This window comes from Meriones unguiculatus, chromosome 4 (assembly GCF_030254825.1).
Source record: "Meriones unguiculatus strain TT.TT164.6M chromosome 4, Bangor_MerUng_6.1, whole genome shotgun sequence".
Classification (NCBI taxonomy): domain Eukaryota; kingdom Metazoa; phylum Chordata; class Mammalia; order Rodentia; family Muridae; genus Meriones; species Meriones unguiculatus.
This window is the reverse complement of record NC_083352.1, coordinates 68,795,536-68,805,783: the sequence shown is the minus strand read 5'-3', so window position 1 is coordinate 68,805,783 and position 10,248 is coordinate 68,795,536. Positions and strand designations below refer to the sequence as shown.

Here is a 10,248-nt window from a genome sequence, read left to right as displayed (position 1 = left end):
CAAGAACTTACTTCTTCCCATTTCACTCCTCTTTCCTCACCACCCATACATGCCTGCAAGGTGTAGCTTTGTTATCGTGGGTTATGATTACTCTCTATGGGGCAGAGTGAGGCAGAGACAGAGAGAAAGAGTTCAGGAGAGAACTAAGACATGGAAAGAGAATTAAGGAGGGCTTAGCCAGAGAAGGCAAGTCAACTGAAATAGCATAGAACTAACAGGGCGTGGCAGGGTGGTGGTGGTAGTTAAGGTGGTGTGGCGGCAATGGTGGTGGTGGTGGTTATGCTGGTGTGATGGTGGTGAAGCATGGTAAAGAGATGAGAGAAATAGTTTGGGGATTTGGCATATGAGAGACTTGGGGACAGGTGAGAAATGGTGAAGACTCTGGAGTGTCCAGAAGGGATGTGAGAAGTGTTATTGAGTTGTAATTGGCCTTTTGTAAAGTTCCTCCAGAGATTAGAGTAAGGAATGCTCTGTTTTCCATCTTGTTGAATTTTTAAGTTACTTTTTGTTGCCAGACTATGGAATAAGAAATCGCCCCAGACTTCTTTACAGCTGCCTATATAACAAATATTCAGAATTTGGTGTGTATATAGCATGGTTTTCTGCAGTTTTCAGGGGAGAGAGGGAGAGGAGAGGGTGGAATTGTTTCTTTACAGTCTGGCTAAGACTTTCCCCAGTCTCCTTCCAAGGTTCCCAAAGAAACACAAAAGCCTGAGAATTTCTGCTGCAAGTGTTGCTTCTCTGTATACAAACATCTCTGAAATACCTGCTCCGTTAGTCAAGGAAACACAGAGAAGTCTGAACTGGAGGGATGAGACAGACACTGAGCAGATCAGTATTAAAACCACTGGGTTGAAAGACTGTGAGCAAGGCAGAATGCCCGGCAGAGCAGAGAACCTGCTCAGCTGACATGACTAGGGGAGGGTTTTTTGTTTGTTTGTTTGTTTTGTTTTTCCTTTTTCTCACTTCTGTGACAAAATACCAGACAAAGGTAACCTAAGGAAGGAAGGGTCTCTTGTGGTTCACACTTAGAGGCTGCCGTCCATAGTGGATGAGACAGCATGGTGGAGGAAGCATGAAGCATCTGGTCATGGGAAGCAGGAGGGTGTGAGAGCCAGATCTCAGCCTACTTTCCTCCTTTTCCCTTTTAATTCAGTCTGAACTCCCATTCCATGGAATGGGGCCCCCCACATTCTGGCTTCCCCCCTATCCCCTGGATAAGCACCTCTGGAAACACCTTCACAGATACATCCTGAGATATCTCCTTTTAAATCTAGCCGGGCTGATGATGAAAATGAACCATCACAGAAGGCTTGTGAGAAAGGGTTTCCAGAAGGATAAGGATGTGTCTAGAGATGGGAATAGTAGGTGCCAAGGTACAGAGGTGGTGGGTGGGGGTGGGAAGCAGGCTCTATTACTCAATGTCTACATGAGATCGAAAGAGGCAATAGGGCAATAGGGCTGTAGTGTGCTGTGCAAAGGGGTTTAGGCCTGTATATCTTATGCCATGGGGAGGGCTGAAAGGGAGAGAGGAATGAAAACAGGGCAGTGAAATTGTTAAAGTATCTTTTATTTGCCTAATGTAATTGTCATCTTGTAGGCTTGTCTCAGTCTGCAAACCTAGGACTAGTCCTGTAAGCTTCTAACCTCCGTTCAACCTAATCTAGACCTAGACTGTTTTCAGTGTCTGAGATTTATTGCTGAATAATCTCACCCTTTTTACCTCTTTCTGAACTTTGGACTGGCTGATTCAACTCCTCTGTTCTGATTCAAACGCTTCTCCTAGCTAATTGATTCAAACTGGCTTCTCTCAGTTTCTGACTGAATTGCTCTTCTTGTCCTCAAAGTAACTCTAGCAAAGTGTTCTAATCTTCTGGCTCATTCTCATTCTCTGGCTTGTTCTGTCTTCATCTGTGTCTAGCTTATTCTCTCTTCAATCTGTCTCTGTAAAACTCTCCCAGTAAAACTGACTTCTCTCTCTTTTTTTCTGCCTTTCAGTTAGATATCACTTTTGGACATGGATGCTTCTTCCTCCTACAAGCTAACTTTACCTTAATTGTTTGGGATTAAAGCTGTGTACTAAAGGTGTGTCTGCATTCCAGCCAGATCACACAGACCTAAAAGGTCTTTGGATGTGATTAGAGTGGCAATGTTGCTGGATTAAAATCTCTTTACACGAAATGGTCAACTTTTCATTTTTGAACGGTCATTTTGGTGAGGATGACTTAGAAGAGTGGCTGCAGGTAGAATGCGCAGTAGGGATCATTGCAGTCATACAGGGAAACCCAAGCAGTGAGGACAGAAGGTGGTGGCGGGGGAAGAGAGAGGAACATCTTGAGTAAAGAGGTAATTTAGAGGTAGCAATCAAAGACTGATTTATTTTGAAAAAAGAAAAAGAGGTCTGAGGTCATCCTAATACTGTGGGTATGATTGGTTGATGTGCCTCATTTAAAAAAAAAAAAAGAAAAGGAGACTGTAGAGAGAAGGATAGGCTTCAGATTAAAGTAATGCTTAGAAATCCCAAAGAATTTTCTAGCCAGAATGCTCAGAAGTACAGGAAAGACTAAGTACAGGCTAAAATGATGTCCTTTGTGTCCTCATCAGCTCCCAGTATCAGAGAAATACAAGAAACATCACAAGGTATTAATTTCTGCAAACAAGAAGAGTAGTGAATGTTAGAGAGGGTTTCAGATTTTTATCTCTGCATTGATCAAATGTATGAAAGGCAGCTTGTATCTAAGAGATGATGGCATAAACATTTCACCTAAGGTAAAATGAAATAGATACTTTGTAGACTTGAGGTCAGGGCTTTCTATGCTTCGGTTCAGCTCTCACCTGGTTTAATCTCTTCGTCTGGCCAAGCTACACTTGACTTTTGTCTCCTGAAAAAAGACCAAAAAAAAAAAAAATGAAGAAGCTGCTAGAACTGGAAGCAATGAGGCCAATGACAGGAAGGAGAAAAAATTTAAATTTAGTTTTTTATTTTGAGGAATTTGGTTGGCTTCTCCTGGAGCAGGGTAGGTCAACCTACTTGTGAGTTTTATGACCAGAGATGAAAGGATGGATTAGAAGGCAGCAGGACAAATTCCTAGTGATATATTGTTCAAAAGAGATTTTCTTATAAAAGCTTAAATAGAAGTACCAACCTCTTTCTCTTGGAGAGACAGAGTGAGAGAGAGAGAGAGAGAGACAGAGAGAGAGAGAGAGACAGAAGATTAAAAGTAAAGATCTATTTGAATCCATAGCTAATGTTAGATTTAACTGCTCTAAAAATGACCAAAGTCTTGTTTTTATAATTTCTCCAAACTTTAAACATATGTCCCCCCTCCCTTAGGCTTAGCATCACATATATACATATCTATTTATGTGTGTGTATTAAATATATGTGAGTGATGTATGTTATGCATGTATATAATTTATATTAGAAATTTCTGTAACCTTTGGCATCAGGCATCCTGGATTGGTGGTAACCCATGTTACACTGGAGCTCAGCCAGGTCCTCTTCTAGCACAACACTTCTATTTGTTGCTACTTTAGAGTTGGTTCCTCAGTTTTAATTTGAAAAACAAACAAACAAATGACAACAAATAGAAAAAACTTTGCTTTGTAGTTTTCAGATGTTAGCAAGTTAACATCAGGGTCCCTTACAACAAAAAAAGATTTCTAAGAAACTTCATGGAACTTGAAAGCAAAACAAAAAGGGAACCTGTGAGAGACCAAAAAGATTAAAAATTAGCAGCTATTATTAATTAAGGCCTGAACTATGTGGGTGGAGAAGTCTAGTAATGCCCTGAGGGGAAGGACCCCCTTACTGCATTCTTTCCTCACCCACTAGAGATAGAGTTGCTAGGAAACTGGACCATCCCCCTAGGGAGGGACACCTGGTCATTAATGGTCTGGGAAACTTCCTATAGCCAATCGATTCAAAATGTAGCATTTTGACCAATAGATGCTTGCCAGGCAGGAATTACCCCTGCCTTGGGCATGCTGGGAGGGACGAGAATCTATAAATCACCCCACTAACCTGGGGCGGCGCGCTCAGCTACCACCGCTTCGGTGGTGGGTGTTGTGGGCCCAAGCTGCAACTTGTAATTTACAATAAAAAGACCCTCATGTGTTTTGCAACGGAGTTGATTCCTGTAGATCCTTTGGGGGCTCGCGAACTGGGTGTAACACCTGGAATTGTCTTAGAACATTTCACTGAGACTGAATTCTGTGCCTGCCGGATGACATGCTGTGGTCCCCAAGGTGAGTCAGGAAGGCATACTTGATGAGTCTGCATCAATTTGAGATTTTTAATGTTCCTGGCAGTTTCCTTGCTCGTGAATGAAGGTAGAACATGACCTTAAAAATACAGTTGGAGATTATTTCTAATGCTTAAGAAGGTTAGCTTTCTAGGCCTGACTTCTGAGGAGGATTTATTTACATTTGAGACAGGGTCTCACCATGTAACCCAGAGAGCCTTGAGCTCAACGCTATTCTCTTGTCTCAGCTACTGAGTACTGAGACTACAGTAGTCTACCACACATCACCTCCCTTCACAAGGACTCACTTTCCCACCTCCCTCCGTCCCTCCCACCCCACCTCCCTGCTGGTATTCAAACTGCAGCTTCCCCCAGAGTGTTACTTAATCCAGAGAGAGAATAAGTCAAGCCTTGGCTTAAATTGCTACCCTGAGCAGCAGGGCTCAACTGTGAGCATGACTGTGGGGGAAGCCAGGGGTATAAAACCTGGTCTCAGTTTGGCTAGTAACTGCCTAAGCCACTTGTCACCTTGGAGTTTCAACCTCTTGTAAATAATATCTGCTAGTATGTGCCGAATATATTCTCTGTTCTAGTAACTATTAGAAGCACCACATGTCTGGTCTTGTTTAGTTCTCAGATTTTCACTGTGTTTAAATGTGGTATAATCATTTCTATTTTGCAAGTGGGGAAACTGAGGTACATAGAAATTAAGTAATTTGTCTAAGTTCACAGGCAGGCCTGACAGCTCAGGTTCTAACTCTGGTGAACAGGCTGCCAGTAAGGTCTACCTTTATCCATGACACCATCCTATCTTCTGAATCCATGGGCTCCCTAGCCTTACCAATCTATTCGTGGGTGGTGGAGGAGGGATCTATTTCTGGGCTGGAAATCTAGGCCATTCAGGACCACCCCACTCCTTTCATTCACACTCTTCTTAGCCTGTTTTCACTGTTAGGCCTATCTCAGCATTGCAGCACTTGGCTTAGCTCCCATGTCCCAGAAGAAGTCCTGTGGGGCCATTATTTTCTAAGCATATGGGTTAAATAAAATCTCAGTGGTAGGGAGACCTTGGGGAAATAAAGCTCCGGGAAGGTTGGCCACAAAGGAAAAACTCAGCAGCAAAAAATTGTAAGCTGCCTGGGAATGCAGATAGTCCATAAATCAGAAGGAGCTGTGGAGGTTGGCCCGGGATCTCAGGACCAGGGTCTAGTGGGGGCCGCTGGCCCAATAAAACCAGTGGCCGCAGTTCAGAATGAGAAAGCAGTTTAGGTGTTGGGAAGGAGATCCACTGAGGCAGAGTGTGGACACTGTTGGGAGATGAGGACTGGGAAATGAGAAATGGCAGGAGACACAGTGCAGGAGGGGGTGGAGGGGCGTTGGAACAAAGGGGTTCAGGGGAGTTGAGCCAAACTACCATCAGCAGCAAGCAAAGCCACCTAGAGGAAGCCCTGAAGCAGAGTGAGAGGCAAACAAGAAAGCTGGCTTGGTAAGAGAGGAGGAAGTGGGAGATGCGCTGCTTCCTGTAGAAATGATGATTGGAGACAAAGCTGGGTGGGGACTCACGCCTGGGCTGCAGGGGCTGCTACACGCACAGACACTCTACGCCAGTTGGTGGGGCAACTCCTACTACGGCTGGGTTGGGCTGCACTGGGCTGGGCTGGGCTGTTCTGGGCTGGGCTAGGCTGGGCTGGGCTGGGCGGGCCGAGCTCACCAGCGATCTGCTCCGCCAGGGGAAGCTGCCCTCTAACCAAGCCTCCGGAGCCAAGCAAGGTAAAGGACACCTTTTCCTTATCGCTCCTTTTGCATCCAGATAGAATGACAGTGCCTGTGGATTTTAGGGCGAATATCTTAGGAAAGCAAGGAACGTTGCTTCGGGCTTGAGGGAAGTGATTAAGATGGGATTTTTATTTTTATTTTTCCCAGGAATGCTGGTCAGACTTGTGACACATTTTGTTTGGGGCGTGGGGAACCACCCTCAGTGTTTGGGACAAGCTTAGTGTAAGAAGTGGTTTGCTTAGCTGGGCCGGCAGCCAGGCAGGGCTGAGTTGCAGTCAGCTGGGCTGTGAAGCTGCAGCCTGGGCTTCCGAGCGTGGCAGACCCTTGTTTTGGGGTGTAAGGAGTGAAAAATGTTAGTACTTTCATTTGTGTATGTATTTTGCTTGGCCGTCTCTGCAACATTATGGCTGTGGTTTGGCTGTGAGGAGGTTGGGTCCTTTTGTACATAGGTTTTTACCAACAAAGGCTCGGATTTTGCGAGGGAGAGGCTGGGTTACCGCTGAGGAACCGGTGCTTCCTCTTTGCTCGGTGCAGCTGCTTGCAGGGTAACCTCGGAGCTCTTTGTCTTACCCTAAAGTTGCACCCTCATTTAAAGGACCGTGGCCGGATGAGGGACCTTAACTTGCCGAAAATCGGCCCCCGGTGTGTGAATGGGTTTTATGCCTGTTTGCATTTTATTCCTCTCTAGATCAAAGCGATTGTTAATTCCAGTTAGAGAGATAACATCAAAGTGATCTGGTTTGTTTCCTTGTCTGTGTATGCTGTACGCTGAAGTAATAGAATCAGAATACAGTTTTTATTCTGTAATATTTCCTAAGCAGCGAGTGCTGATAGTGAGCCTGGGACGGAAACTCGTTCGCGGTTATGAATGATATATGTAAAAGTGCAATAAAGAGATCTAACGGGCTTGAACTGAGATTATGAGTTTTCTTTGGCAGAACATGTAAGACAAACAGTTAAACTGTGGCATGATTTAAAAAACATCTTCAACACAAAGTGTGGTTAAGCATAAGAGAGCATTGATTACAATGATTTTTACTTTTTTGTATAATGAAAGGAGATAAATTTTCAAAGCAAAGAAAGAACCTCGGGCGGTGGAATGTAAACAGTACAGCGGCATGTTTGAATACTCATGAATTAGTAAAATACAAGTTTTTTTTTTTAAACAACCAAATATACCAATTGAGAAGGTATGTATTTTTGTGATAAAACCATTATCAGTTGAAGAAGCCATGTGCTTGGGATTCTGTTTTGTTTTGTCATTTTTCTGAAATTTAATTTGGCTTCTCAGAATTTGTGGAGTTAGCAGTGCATTTTTTGAGACAGGAAGCTTTCGTGTCTCAGAAGAAATAAATTTCTATTTTCCTGGGTATGTGTAGGAGTTGCTGGAACCATGGGGCTTTTGGGAAGGATTTCTTGAATTTAATCAAAGCAAGTCGTGTCAGGAGTCCACAATCCCCATTGCATCCTAAAGCAAAGCATGTTGCCCCGTTCTTCTGGATGAAGACCTAGCTAGATCTGGAACCTGGCGATCAGGCTATGTGTCTCTGAATGATAGAGAAGCCGGGCCTCCTGGCTACTGGATCTGTCTACAGCCCGAGTTTCTCAGATGATGCCAACACCCTGCTTTGTTTGGGGATGTCTTGAAAACATGTGTTACTCCTCCCATGTGTCTCACAGGAGACTGAGATGATGAAACCTTAGCCAGTAGGCATAGTAGAGTCAAGACCACCTTCCCCCATCCCCCCTCTGCTATCTTTCTGAAAGCAACGGAGAGATGCCTATTTTCTTCTGCACAGCACAAAACACTTCCTTAGTTCTTAAATTTCAGCTTGAGGCAGAACGTGAGTGAGAGACTGCAGATCAGTAAGGATGAGGGCAGAATTCTTTCTTAAGCAAGAAATGGCTGGGTGTGCTTCTACGATGCAGAATGAGACTGTTCCCACCATTTTGGCCATAGAGATCACTAGCAGGCATTCTCTTGCTCAGGGTATTGGTGGCTGTAGAGGGAGTCAACAAACACTGAAATTTTAATTATGTGTATGTGTGTTTCCTGACATATGGTCAATGACTAAATGGAAACATGACTTATTACTTTATGGCCAGTGCTGAGCTTCGTGTAATGGGTATGTAGTGATGTGTTTAGCGGAATAACTTTTTTAGTCTGCTTCACCAACTTTTAAGTCTAAAAGTAGAAAACCTGTTCACAAAAGATCAGTGTGAGGAAAAGAAAGGAATGCTGGAGAGCACCAGGAACACAGGCTTTGGAAGCAGAACGGTCTGCCTTTGACTCCTGCCATTGCCTCATTCTACTTGACTCAGTACATTCACTTGTGAACCTTAGTTTCTTCCTGGTGAAAAAGGGATAACAGCACATAGTCAGGGTTTCATGTGGGTTAGCCTTTTCTTCTGTGTATGGATAAGTGAGTGCCGGGTACAAAAAGATGGTCAAGTGTCACTTTGTCCTTCTGTCATGGCATCAGGAAAAGTTAGCTTAGACTTGGCCTCTGCCCCTGCCTCTGAGAATGGCGATTACTTTATTGTAAAAGAATATTCACAACACAAAATGTTTCATTTTAATAACCTCTAAACATGCAGTTCCGTAGCATTAAGTATAGTCACATTGTTATGTTATTTTGCCACCATCCGCCCCCTGTGGAATCACAAAATGTTTCATGATGAACTTAATTCATCTTCTGTATTATCTCTAAGGTTCATCTGTGTTGTAGCACATGCGAGAGTCTCCGACCTTTTTAAGTTGAATAACATTCATCTATCACCTATTGTTTGGCCATCCATCCTTTGATGAATACTCGGACCAGTTTTTTGGTATCACAAACAATGTTGCCATGCACGTAGGTGTGTAGAGTCCCTGGTTCCTGTGTTCAGTTTCTGAGGAGCTTCCATATTGTTTTCTATAGCAGTTACACAGTTTCACATTCCACCAGTGGGGAACAGGGGCTTTAGCTCACCCACCTCTTCACCAACACCTATGGTCAGTTCTTTTCATTTATTGTTTTGGTAATTGCTACCCTAGGGCGAAGTGGAGTCTCTTTGTGATTGGATTTGCATTTTCCTGTGTCTATGGTCACAGAGCCTCTTACCTCCCATCCCCATCTTGCAAGAGCAGATCTCATGTGATTGACATTTTCCCAGTGGTTTTCATTTTTCATTTGCCTTTTGGCCACTGGTATATCTTCTGTGAAGAAATGTCTATTCAAACACTTTATAATTTTGAATGTAATTCTTCTTCTATTTAAAAAAAAAATCAGTTTTTTTTTTTTTTACCTTGTAAATTATATGTGTGTGTGCACGTGTGTGTGAATCTGAGCACAGGTGCTCACAGAGGCCAGAAGTTGTCAGATCTCCTGGAATCGGAGTTACTGGAAATTGTGAGCTGACTGACATGGGTGTGACAGACTATCTCAAAAGCCAGGGTGATGGCTCCTGAGGAACTAGACCTGGGGTTCCCTTCTGGCATACATTCATACCTTCCCACAGAACGTGTACACAGGTAAACACTGAGCACAACCGCAGCACAATACAATCAGCAGCAGAGGGTGCTCAGTTATCTCTGAGCGATTGCGTGCTTCTTTGAGGTAGTTTTACTGCAGAGGTTTGAAATAAGGCAGACGGGGCCTTTTATCCCTGGGCAAGTAATAGCGCTTAGTGGGAAGACAGGAAGACTAGTCAGAGTCTTAACTGCTTCATTGGCCTAGTTGGCCTCAGGCATTCATTCTTCCCATCAGCTCCCATGTGTCTAGTCTCTGAGGCAGAAGAGAGAGCCTGGAAAGTAGGTTGCTTGCTTCTTCTTGGTATTTACCACCTGTTAGCAGGTAGTTGTTTCTTGAAAGATCCTCCCATATCCCAGCCCCCATCTTCACTCTCTTTCTCTCTTTTTTTCTCTCTTTCTTTCATTTCACTTTCACTCTCTCTCATGCATCACAGTGAAATCTGTACAGCTCCCAACCCTACTCACTTTGTTCCTTCCCCTCTCTTTTTCTAACATGTGTTGTAGGCATCCTCAGTTCTTATTACTTCAGATTTTCTGTTTATCTTCATTTGTCTTAGTCTGTTCTGACTGCAGTAACAAACGACCACAGACCAAGCAATTTATAAACAACAGAAATTCATTTCTCCCATCTCCTGAGCCTAGAGATCATGGGACCAGCAGATTAGGTGTTTGGTGAAGAACTATTTTTCACCAGAGATATCTTCTTGTGGCCTT

At 43.6% G+C, this 10,248-nt stretch overlaps 1 protein-coding gene across 2 annotated transcripts in view; it reads left to right on the top strand.

The window, feature by feature from the left end:
• The first annotated feature begins 5,791 nt into the window (after positions 1 to 5,791).
• Positions 5,792 to 10,248, top strand: part of Gng2 (G protein subunit gamma 2) — a 104,471-nt gene continuing 100,014 nt past the window's right edge. Inside the window, exon 1 of one of the 2 annotated variants that reach the window (XM_060382043.1) lies at positions 5,792 to 6,014. The gene's annotated coding sequence lies outside the window, so the exon portion shown is untranslated. The remainder of the gene's footprint in view (positions 6,015 to 10,248) is intronic. The other variant, XM_060382042.1, reaches the window with a different exon arrangement.